The sequence below is a fragment of the Nomascus leucogenys genome, chromosome 18, assembly GCF_006542625.1.
Source record: "Nomascus leucogenys isolate Asia chromosome 18, Asia_NLE_v1, whole genome shotgun sequence".
NCBI lineage: Eukaryota > Metazoa > Chordata > Mammalia > Primates > Hylobatidae > Nomascus > Nomascus leucogenys.
This window is the reverse complement of record NC_044398.1, coordinates 2,979,531-2,998,187: the sequence shown is the minus strand read 5'-3', so window position 1 is coordinate 2,998,187 and position 18,657 is coordinate 2,979,531. Positions and strand designations below refer to the sequence as shown.

The following is an 18,657-nucleotide window of genomic DNA, read 5'->3' as shown; positions in this document are numbered from 1 at the left end:
AAGAGTTTGAATTTTATCATGGGGGAAATGGGGAGCCATTCAGTTATTTTAGTCAGGAGAATGACATAATTAGATATATCTTTTTGAAAATCCACTCACTTTTGACAGTTTTCAAGGGTAAATATGCAGTAGTAGTCCAGGAAAGAAACAAGAAGAACTAGCTAAAAAAAGTGGCAATGGGGATTGAAAGGACAAAAGAGACTCAATAGATAATTAAGGGATACAATTTCTAATGCTCAAAAAAGGAAAGGAAGGGGAAAAAATCCTGATTATCTCTGAGGTGTTTGGTTTAGATAACTGAATGAATGATGTTGCACCTTACAATGTTAGAAAACCTGGGAGCCTGGGATGTTAGGCTGGGGAGTGGGTAGGTGGAAGTAGTTGTTTGCCATACAAGATGAGCTACTTAATAGTTGAAATTGTGAGTAATAATCTTAGGAAAAGAAATCTAGGCTACAAATATTGACTTGGAAATTCTTCAGTTACATGTGGCTAAGAGAATATACAGAATAAAAAGAAAATAGAACCCAGAATAAAGCCTTAGCAAGAACCAACATTTTAGTGGGTGGAATGGATCACTGCAGTTAGCTGAACAGATTAAGAAGGAAATAATTGAAGGAAGGAAATGTATTAGATTTAGTTTATGGAAATAAAATGCTGAACCAATGAATTCATGGGAGACATGGAGAGAAATATCTGAGATAAGGAGGATAAGGCTGCAGAATGTTTACATTCTTGTAACTGCAAGAGTGAGATGAGCCAAAAACACAGCTGGAATGAAACACTGAGGAGCAGAAGGCCCAGCTGAAATTGAACTGTGCAGGCAGAATTATAGCACTCCACCCCTACATTAATAATATTTTAATTAAAAAATAGGTGCAGAGAAATGAAGTGAATAATACTTACTGGCTTCATAGAACATGATCTAATTGGCTCTTCTGGGAGGTAAGAAGGATTGGTTCAGGATGGATTTGTACAGTGAGTAAAGGACAAGATAGTGAGGGGATTGACTTGGGCTATAAATAAAATGAACTATATTAAGCCTACAAGCTTAAGAAATTCTCTTTTTTTTTTTTTTTGAGACGGAGTCTCGCTCTGTTGCCCAGGCTGGAGTGCAGTGGTGCAATCTCAGCTGACTGCAAGCTTGAGAAATTCTTATGTACAGGAGACCTTCTTATCTCCAGCTGATGTATTTAGAGTCTGTGTATATACCTAGGTGCTGTGTATGCATATCATATCCCTATCACCTCACCTACCTATAGCCATCAGTACAGGACTACAAGACTGTGGAATTATTCCCATGTGAACTGGTTGCTGCTATTGGCAACTCTGTTAACTTACAGCTTTTCTTGATTTCCTTGCTCCATATCCTAAGAGGATCAAGTGCATTCAAAGCGATTAAGGATTGGAAAGGGATCCAGTACTGCAAGTCTTCTTAGTGCCCTTTCCATTCCATTCTAGCTCTCATTTCTAATATTTTATCCACATGGTAGCCAGAGTAATCTTTTAAAACTTTAGTTAGATGCTGTCTACATGGAATATTCAATGGCTTTTTAAGTGGATTAAGCATTATAATGAAACTCTATCATGACCCACACACCCTGCATGAGACTGCTGTCTACCTCAAACTTCATCTCATGCCACCTCCCCAGTCCCAGATCTTTTGAACATGCTATCTGCTCAGGCTCAAAGGTTTTTCTTTTTTCCTTTTTTTTTTCCCTGATTTTCACAAGCTGCTTCCTTATCCTTCAAGTGGCAGCCTAAATATTATCTCCTTAGAGGCACTTCCCTAACTACACTGTGAAAGGAAATTCCCTGTTATTGTTTATCATTGTCCTCTGTTCATTTCCTTCATAACACAAACAGTACTCATGTATTTCTTTGTTCACTTGTATATTACCTGTAAATTCCACAGATGCAGAAATTAAGTCTTTATTTACCTATTCTCAATGCTTAATAAAGTGCCTGGCATGCAGTGGACACCCAATAAATTTCTGGTAAAGAAAGAAAGGAGAAGGGAAATAATAAACATAGTCAATAATTTAAAAGACTGTAAAGAAATGGCAGAGTTGGGAAGAAAACAAAGCAAGAATCTTCCGGAAGAATTGAATGGTCAATAATATTATCTGACAATTTCTAAAATTAGGTTTAAATGTTAAATTACTATAATTAATCCAGTCAGTATTAGGAACTTTTAAAAGTGAAACTATATAGTAGAGCAATATTCCTAAGAAATATCTGCTAGAATTAAGCTCCTCTGAAAAGCAATATATGAAACTCTTCACATGTAAATACTCCAGTATTTGAGAAAATAATCTTAATTAACAAACATAATATATCATTTTACCTTTTGAAAATCAGAACACATATTAATCAATAGGGAAAGGTCCAAGGAGCTACATGATAGAGTGCTGCTTCTCTGAGCAACTTAGAGTAGAGTTGGAAAACATAATCAATCTAAGATAAGAAGACTCAAGATTGGTCTAGGAATATGTATTGGCTATTTTCATGTGTCAGCCTAGCTAGGCATAGTACCCAGATGTTTGGTCAAACACCTGAATGTACCACACTACCTTCCATGCAGGTAGTTTTTAGATGATACTAATATTTAAATCAGTAGATTCTGAATAAAACAGATTAACTTCCACAATGTGTATGGGCCTCATCCAGTCAGCCGAAATCTTATTAGAAAAGACTGACCTCCCCCAAAAAAGGGGAAATTCTGCCAGCAGACTGTCTTCAGACTCAAACTGCAGATTTTAGACTTGCCAGCCTCATGGAACAATTCCTTAAAATGTATACACACACGCATATATATGCATATACATACATATACATACATACACACACACACACACACACATATATACACTATTGGTTTTGTTTCTCTGGAGGACTCTTACTAATGCAGAGATTAGGAGGAAGAAAACAAGTTCAGGTCCCAACTCTGGCATTTACTACCTGGTGATACTTTCCTTAGAATGATTGTTTTACATTATAAAATGAGCAGGTTTTAAAAATCAACAAATAGCAAATGTTACTGACTCAATCTCTACTTATCACAGCTCAACTATTGTTTCCAAATAAATGTGGACTCAAAATAGACACAAAATAATTTTATATAACCTCTTCTCCATTTATTCACTTTAAAACTAGTGCAAGCACCCAATTAATTAAGTATAAATAGACTGCTGTTCTGATAAACTCCAAAGTACTTTTCATGGTAAAAAGCACTGGAAAGAATCCTAAGGTAACACTGATCTCATCAGGCAGATGGCATTTATTTGGCACATTGACAAGAAAAATGAACTTATTTAAAGAGGGAAATAATATACCTGCACATTTTCAGCTTTTAAAATAAATTACTTCATTTCATAGTGAAAATGTTTTATTTCACTAGGCAGCACTATTTTTGTAAAATATGATACTCTCCAAATTATTATAAATGCCATTAATTCAGCCACCAATCATATTAAGATCAGGGTTTATACTGTTAAATGAGAAACTTCTTTGCTTAGAAAAAAATAAAATTTGATAACTTTAAGGATTTAAGTAGATAATATTTAATCTGGAATCCTTCTATCAACTATTTTATAAATTTTACCATAGCAAAAATAAAATATTATTACAAAATATACAATAAAACATATAGTATTGAGTGAAAATTGACAATTTGCTGAATCCATGTTGCTGCAAAATACATGATTTCACTCTTTTTATGGCTGTGTAGTATTCCATGTGTATATGCACCGCATTTTCTTTATCCAATCCACTGCTGGTGGGCATCTAGGCTGATTCCATGTCTTTACTATTGTGAATAATGCTGTAACGAACATACGAGTGCATGTGTCTTTTTGATGGAATGGTTTATTTTCCTTTGGGTATATACCCAATAATGGGATTGCTGGGTTGAATGGTAGTTCAGTTTTAAGTTACTTGAGAAATCTCCAAACTGCTTTCTACGGTGGCTAAAATAATTTACATTCCTACCAGCAGTGTATAAGCATTTCTTTTCTTTGTAACCTCACCAACATCTGATTTTTTTTAACTTTTTAATAATAGCCATTGTGACTGGTGTGAGATGGTATCTCATTGTGGTTTTGATTTGCACTTCTCTGATGATTACTTGTTGTGGGAAGTCAGGGACCCCAAATGGAGGGACCGGCTGAACCCATGGCAGAAGAATGATTGTGAAGATTTTATGGACATTTATTAGTTCCCCAAATTAATACTTTTATTATTTCTTATACCTGTCTTTACTGCAATCTCTAAACATAAATTTTAAAGATTTCATGGACACTTATCACTTCCCCAATCAATACCCTTGTGATTTCCTATGCCTGTCTTTACTTTAATCTCTCTTAATCCTGTCAGCCGAGGAGGATGTATATCGCCTCAGGACCCTGTAATAATTACATTAACTGCACAAATTGTACAGCATGTGTGTTTGAGCAATATGAAATGTGGGCACCTTGAAAAAAGAACAGGATAACAGCAATTGCTCAGGGAATAAGAGAGATAACCTTAAACTCTGACCGCCAGTGAGCCGGGCAGAACAGAGCCATATTTCTCTTCTTTCAAAAGCAAATGGGAAAAATATCGTTGAATTCTTTTTCTCAGCATGGAACACCCCTGAGAAAGAGAATATGCGCCTGGAGGTATAGGCTTATAAACAGCCCCCCCAGGTGCGCCTGTCTCTTATGGTCGAGGCTGCAGAGATGAAATAGACTCCAGTCTCCCATAGCGCTCCCAGGCTTATTAGGAAGAGGAAATTCCCGCCTAATAAATTTAGGTCAGACCAGTTGATCTCAAAGGCACATGGATACATATGTAACAAACCTGCACACTGTGCACATGTACCCTAAAACCTAAAGTATAATAATAATAAAAAAAAAACCTGTCTCCTGATAAGATGTTATCAATGACAATGATGCCCGAAACCTCATGAGCAATTTTAATTTCGCCTCCGTCCTGTGGTCCTGTGATCTCGCCCTGCCTCCACTTGCCTTGTGATATTCTATTACCCTGTTAAGTACTTGATGTCTGTCACCCACACCTATTCGCACACTCCCTCCCTTTTGAAAATCCCTAATAAAAACTTGCTGGTTTTTGTGGCTTGTGGGGCATCACGGATCCTACCAACGTGTGATGTCTCCCCTAGACACCCAGCTTTAACATTTCTCTCTTTTGTACTCTGTCCCTTTATTTCTCAAGCTGGCCGATGCTTAGGAAAAACAGAAAAGAACCTACATGATTATCAGGGCAGGTCCCCCGATAATTACTGATGTTGAACATTTTTTCATGTCTTCCTTTGAGAAGTGTCTGTTATGTTTTTTGCCCACTTTTTAATGGGATTGTTTGGTTTGTGCTTGTACATTTAAGTTCCTTATATTAATAGATTCTGGATATTAGAGCTTTGTCAGATGCATAGTTCGTGAATATTTTCTCCTAATCTGTAGGTTGTCTGTTTATTCTTTTAATAGTTTCTTTTGCTGTGCAGGAGCTCTTTAATTAGGGTCCTTTTTTTTTGTTTTTGTTGCAATTGCTTTTGGGGGCTTAGTCATAAATTATTTGCCAAGGTCAATGTCCAGAATGGTATTTCTTAAGTTTTCTTCTAGGTTTTATAGTTTTAGGTTTTACATTTAAGTCTTTAATCTATCTTGAGTTAATTGTGAAAGAAAGGGGTTCTGTTTCAATATTCTACATATTGCTAGCCAGTTATCCTAGCACCATTTATTGAATAGGGAGTCCTTTCTCCATTGTTTCTTATTGTTGACTTTGTCAAAGATGACATGGTTGTGGGTATGTGGCTTTACACCTCATCTAGTGATTAAAGTTCTACATTCTGAGGCTATGCCATGCAAGCATACACATTCTTCTGTATGAAAATCTTTCACATAATTGAAGGCTTAACTTTCAAGTCTTTCCTTTTAAGCTAAACATTCCTATTTCCACCAACTGTTTCTCACACGACAAGTTTTCAGTAACTGTCACTGTTATTGTCACTTTCTCTGGATATCAATGACACTTCAAAACCATGGTATGCAAAACTAAATACAATATTCCAGATGTGATTTGGGTAGAGGATGCAAAGTGATATAAGAACTATGCCTCCTTTTTAAAAATTCTTTATTTTTAGTAAAGAAGAGTGAAATTTACAATCTTCCTTAGAAATAAATACTCTTCTTAAAGATGAGGAAATAATGCCCAAATTAATAGACTTCCATAAATACCACCTGAGATAAAACTTGGCAATTTTTCTTAATTCTCCATATGCTATGTGTAAACTTAAGTCAGAACACCTGAATGTACCACACAGATTGTAGAAAAGTTATTTTTGGATCCTAAAATAAATTTCCATTCAAGTTTTCCATATTTAAAATCTCTAGATGAATATGGAGACCCGATGAACTGTTACTTTATATTTTTAATGGCATTTTACAGTAAAAGATAAGTTTCACTGCCTTGAAGATTTATATGTCTATGCACAAATTTAGACAACCCTTAGATCTTGATGTAAAGAACTGATGTTTGAAACATGTCTACATTTTTTCCATTCTCCAAATTTTTCCTCATTAAGGCAATGCTTAGGAAAGAAGATAGCTTGGTATTTTAAACTACTTCTGGGCACTCACTGAATTTCCAGTACTTAAGATATAGGATACTCTACCTCACTCCTATTTAGCACAAGTCATATATACATTTTCATAAAAATAACTTTTATTCTGCTTGGAAAAAAAATTAGTTTAAATTTGTAATTTAAGAAATCATCATCTATATCTCTATAATAAATAAAAATCAACTTTTAATAAATAATTATCTTTAACTACAAAATCAAGTGAGGTAACAGTTAAGACTTTAATTAGTCCAGACATTCCATCTGACTTGTTTCATATCTTTGAAAAAAATTACACCATGTATTTCTTTTTCTCATACCTTAAAGTAGGGTTAAGCCAGTTTCAAGGGAAATGAAATAAATGGACCAAATAATATTACAGAATAAGTGTAAATCAAAATCAAAGGCTTATTACCATAGACAAATAGTGAAAATGTTATTAATATTTAACATTAAAATGATCACTTTTCTGGAAGCATTAAAAGCTAGTTGCCCTCTTAAACATCAAATAGTTGATGTTTAAGAGAATTTCTAGAAATGCAGACAATTATAACACAATAAAAAATAAAAGTCACACACTAAACCAGAACTATAAGCCAAAAATATTCCCTGGTTTTCAAAAGTTTCCTAGATATTCCTAAGGATTCTAAAGTAGTTTAATTAAAAAAACGCAAATCCAATCAAAAATAGTTCTGGTTCACCTGGGCAGCTCTAGTATCCAGGACTACCTAAAGGTTTAGGACCGCCTCTCACCCCTTCCCAGAAACTCTTGTTCTGGTCCATGAAAAAAGGCTAGCTCCACACATCTCAGAGTGAGAGGACCTAGGACAGCAAGGCATGTCTACTAACTACTAACCTCTGGGCACTGAATCACCTGACAGTTTACATTATAATTGTCAAATAACAAGTAGAATAGCAATAAACTATTGAAAGTTCCTGCAACAGACTGAATGTGTCCCCCAAAATTCATGTATTTTGAAATCCTGACCCTCAATATGATGGTATTAGGAGATGGGGCCTTTGGGAGGTGATTTAGGTCATATGATTAGTGCCCTTTATAAAACAGACCCCAGAGAGCTCTCTGCTTTCTGCAACGTGAGGAAACAACAGGAAGCTGGCAGTCTGCAACCCAGAAGAGGGTCCTTACCGAACACAACCACGCTGACACCCTGCTCTCAGACTTCCCAGCCTCCCCAGAACCGTGAGAAATGAATTTCTGTCACTGATAAAGTACCCAGTTTATGGTAGTTTATTATAGCAGCCCAAATTGACTAAGACAGTGCCACAGTCTTATTTCAAGCATTAAAAATTTAATTTGCAGTTATTAAAACTGGCTGTGAAACCATGTTTCTTTTCCATAAACAACTTAGGCTCATTTTACAATCACTGAGTTATTGAAGTACTTATAGCTTAATCAAGTAAAATTACCATACTATAGATATATGAAAAAAGCTAGGTAGATTTAGATTACAGAAAATTTATAAAGCAAGAACAATATGAAAGTTTCATTATATTAACCTCTCCTTTGATAGTATAATTATAATCTGTATTATACAACAAGAACATTTTGGTTAAAGGAGTATTAGTTTCGGGAAGGTTTCTTTTTACATTTATTCTTTTTAAGCTTCTTTTCTTGTGCTATTTCACAAATCAAATATCAATTAAAACTGAAACCCTCATCATATGAGACAACACTATTGGCTATACATCTGCAGAAACTGTATGTTTCCATATAAGTAAACCTTATTTAGACTCTCATATTTGTATACATCTCCATTTCTAATCATGGTCATGATGGCATGCTAGACATACTTCCTCAGATGAAATTACATATTAAGTAATAAAGAAAGCTTTGTCCCCACAGTTTAAATAATGAATACTGTACTTCAAATCCTTTTGGGATTCTAAAGGAAATAAGTATAAAAATGCATTATTAAATGTAGAAAACATATTTTAATATTTTGCTTTGGCTGATTTTAATATTTCCTTTTATGCATTTTTCAAATAATTTTCTAGGGAGACATAAAGCAACATAATGGAACATCTTATTGACTAATTCTTTTTAACAATTACTCTTGTTGATAATCTGTGACATTGCCAAAATCAAAACAGATATCATTCGCGCAGCATATATAATATGCAAGTTAAAATGTTAGGACATTTTAAGCACATCATCTACTAAGTTCCAGGTCCATATATTTAATTGACTATTAGACTCTTCTACTTGGAAGTCCGAAAGACATTTAAAATTTAACATGTCCCAAAAATAAACTTTCTTTTCTTTTTTTCCTTTCTTTCTCTTTCTTTCTTCCTCCCTCCCTCCCTCTCTTTCTCTTTCTTTCTTTCTTTCTCTTTCTTTCCCTTCCTTCCTTCCTTCCTTCCTTCTTTCTTTCTTCTCTTTCTCTCTTTCTCTCTTTCCTTCTTTCACAGGATCTCACTCTGTCCCACAGGCTACAAAGACTGCAGTGGTGTAATTACAGCTCACTCCAGCCTCCACATCCCAGGCTCAAGCAATCCTCCCACCTCAGCCGCCTGAGTAGCTGGGACTATAGCACACACCACCACACCAGTTGATTTTTGTATTTTTTGTAAAGACAGGGTTTCACCATGTTGCCCAGGCTGGTCTGGAACTCTTAAACTAAACTGATCCATCTGCCTTGGCCCCCCAAAGTACTGGGATTACAGGCATGCACCACCACATCTGGCCCCCCAAATGAACTTTCTCTTTCAAATATTCCAATATTCTGAAATTTGGTACATGATACCATAATCTATTTGATTATCAAGAAACCTGAGAGTTAAAATAATACCAGTAATAATAACCACCATTTGAGAATATCTACTTTGTGCCAAGAATTAGGCTATGTATACTACTTTATTAAATCTAATTCTCACCATCCAAAAAACTCACAAAATAGGTTATTATTCTGAGAAACTTGGCTGTAAAGAATCTTGTTTGATTTCATTTAATTTCATTTTTCTCCAATTAATTCGAGCACTGAATACTTTTTTCATCATAACTTTTTGGTGAACCAAAAGTACTACTCTAACCAAACTTTGGAAAATGCTTCTTTTAAAAAGACTATCACCAGCAAACTGTTGTATTAGCGCATTCTTTTGCCAAAATCAAATCAGTGGTGCCCTGTATAAGGATGAGTGAATGAGGCCAGATGCGGTGGTAATCCCAGCACTTTGGGAGGCCAAGACGGATGGATCTCTTGAGCCCAGAAGTTTGAGACCAGTCTGGGCAACATGGTGAAACCCCGTCTCTACTAAAAAAAAATGCAAAAAAATAGCTGGGCATGGTGGCGTATGCCTATAATCCTAGCTACTTGGGAGGCTGAAGCAGGAGAATCACTTGAATCTGGGAGACAGAGGTTGCAGTGAGCCGAGACTATGCCACTACACTCCAGCCTGGGCGACAGAGTGAGACTCCGTCTCAAAAGTAAAATAATAATAATAATATTTCATGTCCTCACAGTCTGATTCCTTAGAGTGTGTCCAATTTCTTTAATATCTATTATTTATGAGAATTTGCCTGTTAGAATAATATGCTTAAACAGTAGGAGAAATAAAGAATATATGAATACTTTATATTTTTTCTGTGTGAGTGAATGAATAAAGTAATTCTAAGTTACAATTTCTCTGAGATAGCAAGCAACATATATCAATTGAACACCAACCAGGCATTAAATCTAAATAGCATGAGAAATACAAGAATAATTTATAAAATATGATCCCTTTTCTCTAGAATCTTACAATCTAGCTGAGACAAAATGAATGGTAAAATACCAAAAAAAGAGATCAAGCATATTTTGATAGAACATTAGAAATATCAAAAGTAGGAACATGAATAATTGCCAAATACATGGTATAATAATATGTAGCTAATCAGAACTCAAAAGAGAGGGAGATAAATCTTAGAAAATACAGTGTAAAAATACAGTAGGTAGAAATATTTCCAAAGAAATTATATGAATCTGCTTCAGCCATCCATTACATATAACTGCATTATCAATTTGCACAAAACTTTTCTTTAAAAAAAAAAAGTTTCACAAAACACAGGTAACTTAAGTAACATAGGAAGCTCAGCAGTCTGCAAAAATAAAAAAAAAAATTGTCTCTAGCTTCCAAAAATCACACCTCTATGTACAAACTAACCACAATTAGGCACACTGACATAAGCAGATTGTATTACCAAATACTGGAAATTCTGCAAGAATTAAAATGATTTAGGCACATGGGAACAAGACAATCCAAGCAAGCCCAAAAATATTCGTAAAAATGATTATCTATGACATCTGGAAAACCCACACAAAGTATCTACGCCAAAAAGAAAAGAAATTCCACACAAAACCAATAAATGAATATCCCAGCAGTTATTTAGAAAAAAATTAGAAATATGGTTATTCATACAATAATTTATTTTGGGATACCTAGCCAGATTTTAATGCCATATTCAAAATAAAAAAATCTAGCCACAGAAAAGTATCACAGCATTAAGAAACATACTGAAAAGTGTGATCAAAAGATATATCTGTTTGTAACTATGTTAAGCTCAGTACTTGAAGTACTTTTAACCCTTAATTTTCACTATGTTCCTAAATGCTACCACCAAAACCATACACAGTAAGTATTAATAGAATAAGGGGTATAATTCTCCTCTTCACTTTCTGAATGTCTTAAAATACCTGCTGTTGTAGTAGATAAGGTTTACTAGACATTTTTCCATTTTGGCTTAAAAATAAAAGTCGTCTATATGAATTTTATTTTTCTATATGCTAATGGAAGATCCATCATTCACATCATTCACACATCCACAATTCCCTTTCTAATTAAATACAACACCTAAATTTAAGCCACATAACACAATTTCAAACAGGATTTTTTATAATTATAAGAGAAGCCATAATTATTTTACTGGAAAATTTCAAAATCATCAGAAGTTCAACAAAATATACACACTAAATTGCAATATGACAGAAAACTGTCACGAAGAGGTCATATAGAAATGGATTTAGAAACTTTACTTTCTCTAGTAGTAAAGCATTCCTTACTTAAATTTCAAATATTACAGAAAAGTTGAAAGAATAATACAACAAATACCTCCACCTAGATTCAACATTTGTTAGCATTTTGCCACAAATGCTTTCCTACCTCTATCCTCTTCCCTATTTCTTCCTCTCCCCCTCCCCAGCCACCCATCTCTCTCTCTCTCTATATATATATATACATACATACATAAAAATACATACTTATATGTTTATATATATGTAAACATATTTATTTCTAAGAAAGCCCCCATAATCAAATACATTCGTACTTCTACAGAAAAACAAATGACAGTAAGTGAGATAAATATATTATTATAGTCTCATAAATCCAGTTTACCGCTGGACTTATAAGACTATATATAGTCTTTGGTACTGATGCCAATGATTTCAGATAAGATCAGGTTTTGTCCCAAATGAGATTTTTTTACAGTCTTGATTTTCACAGTTTTGGAATTTGAAAGTATGGATAAGATGTGGCGGGCTGTAGTATTACTCTCAATTTACAGATGAGGAAACTGAAGCACAGAAAAGTTAAATACCTTATACCAGACTACAACAAGTGGCAAAACCAGTAAGTAAAAATAGGCTACCTACTCCAGAGCCCATACTCTCAATCACTACTCTAGGAAGCTTTCAGTCCAGCAGAAAGTCCTTGTGACTGTCTTCATTTTTATCCAGAATCTGGATTTTAAAACTTACCCCTAATTCCATTATTACTCTCCTAATCTCAGCCACTATCATCTCTCACTGGGTTTATTGTAATAGTCTCCTAACAAGGGTCCCTGATTCTTCTTTTGCTTTAGTCTATTCTCAACACAGCAACCAGAATGCTCTTTTTAAAAATATTAGATCATGTCACGTAACTGCGTAAGACCATTTAGGGCTTTTCATTTAGCTAACAGTAAAATTCCAATGTTCTTCCAAAGAGCCTACAGGAAGCCCTAAGACCTATACCCACTCATTGCCCCACCTCTGTGAACTCATCTCCTACTCTCCCTCTCTCTCACTCCACTCCAGACACAGTGGTCTCCATACTGCTCCTGGTCTCCAGGCATGTTCCCACTAAGGGCCTTGACATTGGCTGTTCCTTCTGTCTGGCATGTTTCCACTCATATCTACATGACTTCCTCCCCAACTCCTCCAATGTCATCTTCCAATGAGACCCACACTGTCCACTCTGTTTAAAATTACAACTGCCTCCTGCAAAGCAACTGACACTCCTGATCCCCCTTTTCCTGTTCTCTTTTTCCATAACACTTAACACCTTCAAACATTCTAGACAATTTATTTATTTTATATGTTTGTCTCTTCTTCTTTTGGAATATATGCACACCAAAGTATCCTAAGCCTGAGAAAACCATCTAATATAGTAAAAGCTCTCAAAAAATAATTGTTGCAGCTCTCTGCTCCTCCCATTCGACAGACAGCTGCATCTTCTTGTGCATTGCCAGCTGCAGCCCTGAGACACCATAGTCAATGTGAAGGCTGGAGTCAACGGATTTGGTCATATTGGGTGCCTGGTCACCAGAGCTGCTTCAAACTCTGGTAAAGTTGATATTGCTGCCATCAGTGACCCCTTCATTGACCTCAACAACACCATCTACATGTTCCAGCATAATTCCACCCATGGCAAATTCCATGGCACTGTCAAGGCTGAGAACAGGAAGCTTGTCATCAATGGAAATCCCATCACTATTTTCCAGGAGCAAGATCCCCCCAAAGTCAAATGGGGCGATGCTGGCACTGAGTACATCATGGAGTTCACCAGCATCTTCACCACCATGGAGAAGGCTGGGGCTCACTTGCAGGGAGGAGCCAAAACGGTCGTCATCTCTGCACCCTCTGCTGATGCCCCCATGTTCGTGATGGATGTGAACCATGAGAAATATGACAACAGCTCAAGATCGTCAGCAATGCCTCCTGCACCACCAACTGCTTAGCGCCCCTGGCCAAGGTCATCCATGACAACTTTGGTATCGTGGAAGGACTCATGACCACAGTCCACACCATCGCTGCCACCCAGAAGACTGTGGATGGCTCCTATGGGAAACTGTGGTGTGACGGCCATGGGGCTCTCCAGAACATCATCCCTGCCTCTACTGGTGCTGCCAAGGCTGTGGGCAAGGTCATCCCTGAGCTAAATGGGAAGCTCACTGGCATGGCCTTCCGTGTCCCCACTGCCAACGTTGTCAGTGGTGGACCTGACCTACCATCTGAAAAAACCTGCCAAATATGATGACATCAAGAAGGTGGTGAAGCAGGCATCAGAGGGCCCACTCAAAGGCATCCTGGGCTACACTGAGCACCAGGTTGTCTCCTCCGACTTCAGCAGTGACACCCACTCTTCCACCTTCAATGCTGGGGCTGGCACTACCCTCAACAACCACTATGTCAAGCTCATTTCCTGGTATGACAATGAATTTGGCTGCAGCAACAGGGTGGTGGACCTCTGCCCACATGGCTTCCAAGGAGTAAGAGCCCCAGACCACCAGCCCCAGCAAGAGCACGACGGGAAGAGAGCGGCCCTCACTGCTGGGGAGTCCCTGCCACACTCAGTCTCCCACCACACTGAGAATCTCCCCTCCTCACAGTTTCCATGCAGACCCCTTAAAAGGGAGGAGCCGAGGGAGCCCCACCTTGTCATGTACCATCGATAAAATCGCCTGTGCTTAGCCAAAAAAAAAAAAAAAATTGTTGCTATTGAGATTTCTATCGACTTCAACCCAAATACTTCATTTGATTCAAGCTCTTCTACATTTCTTATCATTGTTAGTACTTAGCATCTCACAGAAACAGAATTTCAATAAACATCCTTGAATTTAAAACAGCTTCTTATTATGCTTGTATTAAGATTATTTATATAGAAATATATTTTTTGGACATGCACAGATGTTTATGATACATTACTCAGAGAAGACAGTAAGGCAAGAAATAGTTTATACAGTATGATCCCTTCATCTATAAGGAAAATACTGTAGGTTTCTTGCCTATAGTAAGGGAAGAAATAGTTTATATAGTATGATTCCTTCATCTATAAGGAAAATAGTATGTATTGTGTCTGTCAGGGTTTTTTCGTATGATGACATTAGGCATTTTTAAGTTTCTTCCTTCTGAATATTTGTTTTATTATTTTTTCAATAATGAATATCTAATTATTTGTATAGTTAAAATAATATTCTTATATACCCAGAAAACAATTACTTTGCAATACAATTAACAGTAAATTCTAACTCCTTTTCTTCCATGAAAAAAAATTTAGTCATTCTTAATGTAACTATTATATAAATATAACATGGATATGTGCTATTAATGTAGTTTAGTATGCAGTTTGATGGAAGAAATACCTATTGTATATTTCAAAACAGCTAGAAGAAGATAATCCAAATGTTTCTAGCATAAAGATAAATATTTAAGGTGACAGATATCTCAACTACACTGATTTCATCTTTACAAATTATATGAATGTATTAAATTATCACATATATCCCCAAAATATGTATATCTAACATGTATCAATAAAAAAATTTTAATGTAGTTTAGATCATCTATAGATACTTATCTAATTATTCTCTTTATACAAAGGGATGATGTGGCCAACTCTTTTCTTTATACAAAGGGTAATGCAGCACAGTATGATAAATATTACCACTATATCAATAAGCTACATGGAAATCCACATTCAATATTGCTTTCAGATAATACTTCTGAAATATTCCTTTTAAGGACAGCACTTTCAATAGGCTTTTGTGTTTGTGGTAGATACTTTAAACATTTCTTTTTTATCTTTAAATTCAGAGCCAAAAGTAGAAAAACATATTCAACTTGAACTTTTGTTATTGCTGTTGTTAAAAGTATTAATATTTATTTATTTCAATTGTTTCTTGTTTCAAAAAGTACTGAAACTAATATAATGAATAAGTAGTGCTAGAAAAATTGTGTTCTATATTTTATGCATCTCAAAGGTGACTACTATTTCATTTAAGGGAAAGAACAAAAGAGCTACTTTAAGATCATTTAATTTTGACTCAATTTAGAAAGTAATATTCTCCTCATTTCAGAAAAATTTGGTATCTTTGTTTTAACTTGTAAAAATATATATGTAATAGTGGTAATTAACATATGAAAGGCGAGCTTAATTATGATTACTTTTTTTTTTTTTTTTTTTGAGACGGAGTCTCAGTCTGTCACCCAGGCTGGAGTGCAATAGCAATCTCAGCTCACTGAAGCTTTTGCCTCCTGGATTCCAGCAATTCTCCTACCTCAGCCTCCCTAGTAGCTGGGATTACAGGCAACCACCACCACGCTCAGCAATTTTTGTATTTTTAGTAGAGATAGGGTTTCACCATGTTGGCGAGGCTGGTCTCGAACTCCTGACCTCAGGTGATCTGCCTGCCTCAGCCTCCCAAAGTCCTGGAATTACAGGTGTGAGCCACCATGCCCAGCCAATCTCTTTCAAAACAAAAAGAAATTCATTTACTATCTGTAAAAGGGAACCCAAATTGATTTGGAAATACTTTCATTATCTTAAATCTTTTTTTTTTTTTTTGAGACAGAGTCTCACTCTGTTGCCATGCTAGAGTGCAGTGGCGCGATCTTGGCTCACTGCAACCTCCACTTCCCAGGTTCAAGCTATTCTCCTTCCTCAGCCTCCCGAGTAGCTGGGACTAGAGGCACATGCCACCATGCCCAGCTAATTTTTGTATTTTTAGTAGAGATGGGGTTTCACCATGTTGGCCAGGATGGTCTCGACCTCTTGACCTCGTGATCTGCCCGCCTCAGCCTCCCAAAGTGCTGGGATTACAGGTATGAGCCACTGTGCCTGGCCAAATCTTAAACCTAGAGAGAAAATTTAGTACTGGAAGTCCTAGCCAGAGCAATTAGGCAAGCAAAAGAAAAAAAAAAAAAGACATCCATATTAGAAAGGAAGAAGTTAAATGGTCTGTCTGCAGACAATATGATCATATACATAGAAAACCCTAAAAACTCCAACAAAAAACTGTTACAACTAATAAATTCAGGAAAGTTCCATGATACAAAATCAACATATAATAGTCAGCAATGTTTCTAATACACTAACTATAAACTATCCAAAAATATCAAAAAAGCAATCCCATTAATAATAGCTACCAAGGCTGGGTGTGGTGGCTCATGCCTGTAATCACAGCACTTTGGGAGGCTGAGGCGGGTGGATCACTTGAGGCCAATAGTTCGAGACCAGCCTAGCCAACGTGGTGAAACCCCATCTCTACCAAAAATACAAAAATTAGCCAGGTGTGGTGGTGCGCACCTGTAATCCCAGCTACTCAGGAGGCTGAGTCATGAGAATCACTTGAACCCAGGAGGCAAAGGTTGCAGTGAGCCAAGATCATTCTACTACACTCCAGACAGAGTAAGACTGTCTCCAAACAATAATAATAATAATGATAGCCACCAAAAAAACAAAATACTTAGGAATAAATTTAACCAAAGAGGTGAAATGTCTGTATGCAGAAAACTACAAAACATTGATGAAAAAAATTTAAGAAGACACAAATAAATGGAAAGATATTCCATTTCATGGATTGGAAGAATTAATATTGTTAAAATTACCATACTACCCAAAGAGATCTACAGATTCAGTACAATCCCTATCAGAGTTCCAATGACATTTTTTCACAGAAATACAAAAAAAAATCAAAAAATTCATATGAACCACAAAAGACCCCAAATATTCAAAGCAATCTTAGGCAAAAAGAACAAAGCTAGAGGTATCATACTACCTGATTTCAAAATATAATGTAAGTTGTGGTAATCACAACGGTGTGGTACCAGCATAAAAACAAACACAGAGACCAAAGAAAGAGAATAGAGAGCCCAGAATGAAACAGAACAGAGAGCCCAGAAATAAATCCCATGCATTTACAGTCAACTGATTTTTTACAAAAGTGAAATGGAGAAAGAACAGTTTCTTCATTAAATGGTGATGGGAAAACTGGTTTTCCAAATGCCAGAAGAATGAAATTAGACTCTTATTTCACACCATATTAAAAAAAAATCAACTCAATAGGTAAAGAAAAATGTAAGACTTGAAACTATAAAACTACTACAAGAAAATTTAGGGGAAAAGCCTCATGATAGTGGTCTGGGCGATGATGTTTTTAGATATGACCCCAGTGTCATAGGCAAAAACAAAAATAGACAAATGGAATTATAATAAACTAAAAAGCTCAGCACAGCAATCAGTCAACAGAGTGAAGAGACAATCTATGGAATAGGAGAGAATATCTATGAACCATACATCTCATAAGGGATTAATTCAAAATGTGTAAGGAGCTTAAATAATTCAGTAACAAGAAAACAAATAATCTGTTCTTAAAATGAGCAAAATACCAGAATAGACAGTTCTCAAAAGAGGACATATAAATGACCTGCAGGTATATGAAAAATTGCTCATCACTAATCATCAGAGAAATTGAACTTCAAAGCACAGTGAGATATCACCTCACACTTGTTAGAACGGCTATTATCAAAAAGATGAACAATAAGTATTGACGAGGAACCTGAGGAAAGGAAACTCTTATTCACTGTTCAGTGGGAATGTAAGCTAGTAAATCTATTATAGAAAGCAGTATGGAAGCTCCTCAAAAAATTAAGAATAGAAGTACCATATGATCTAGTAATAACACTACTGGGTACGTATCCAAAGGAAATAAAATCAGTATGTCTAGGAGATATCTGCACTCCCATGTTCACTACAGCATTATTCACAATGGCCAAGATATGGGATCAAGGTAAGAGTCCATCAACGGATGAATGGATAAAGAAAATGTGGTACACATACACACTAGGATACCATTCAGCCTTAAAGAAGAAAGAAATTCTGTCATTTGCAACAATACGGATGAACCTTTAGGATATTACGTTAAGTGAAATAAGCCAGACACAGAAAGACAAATACCACATGATCTTATATGTGGAACCTAAAAATAGTCAAACTCATAGTAGCAA

General features: G+C 35.9%; 1 protein-coding gene and 1 pseudogene across 1 annotated transcript in view; one reads left to right on the top strand and one right to left on the bottom strand.

Moving 5' to 3' along the window:
- Window positions 1–18,657, bottom strand: part of ME1 (malic enzyme 1) — a 217,811-nt gene that overhangs the window by 159,952 nt on the left and 39,202 nt on the right. The window lies entirely within an intron of this gene.
- LOC105737806 lies at window positions 11,212–14,145 on the top strand (annotated as a pseudogene).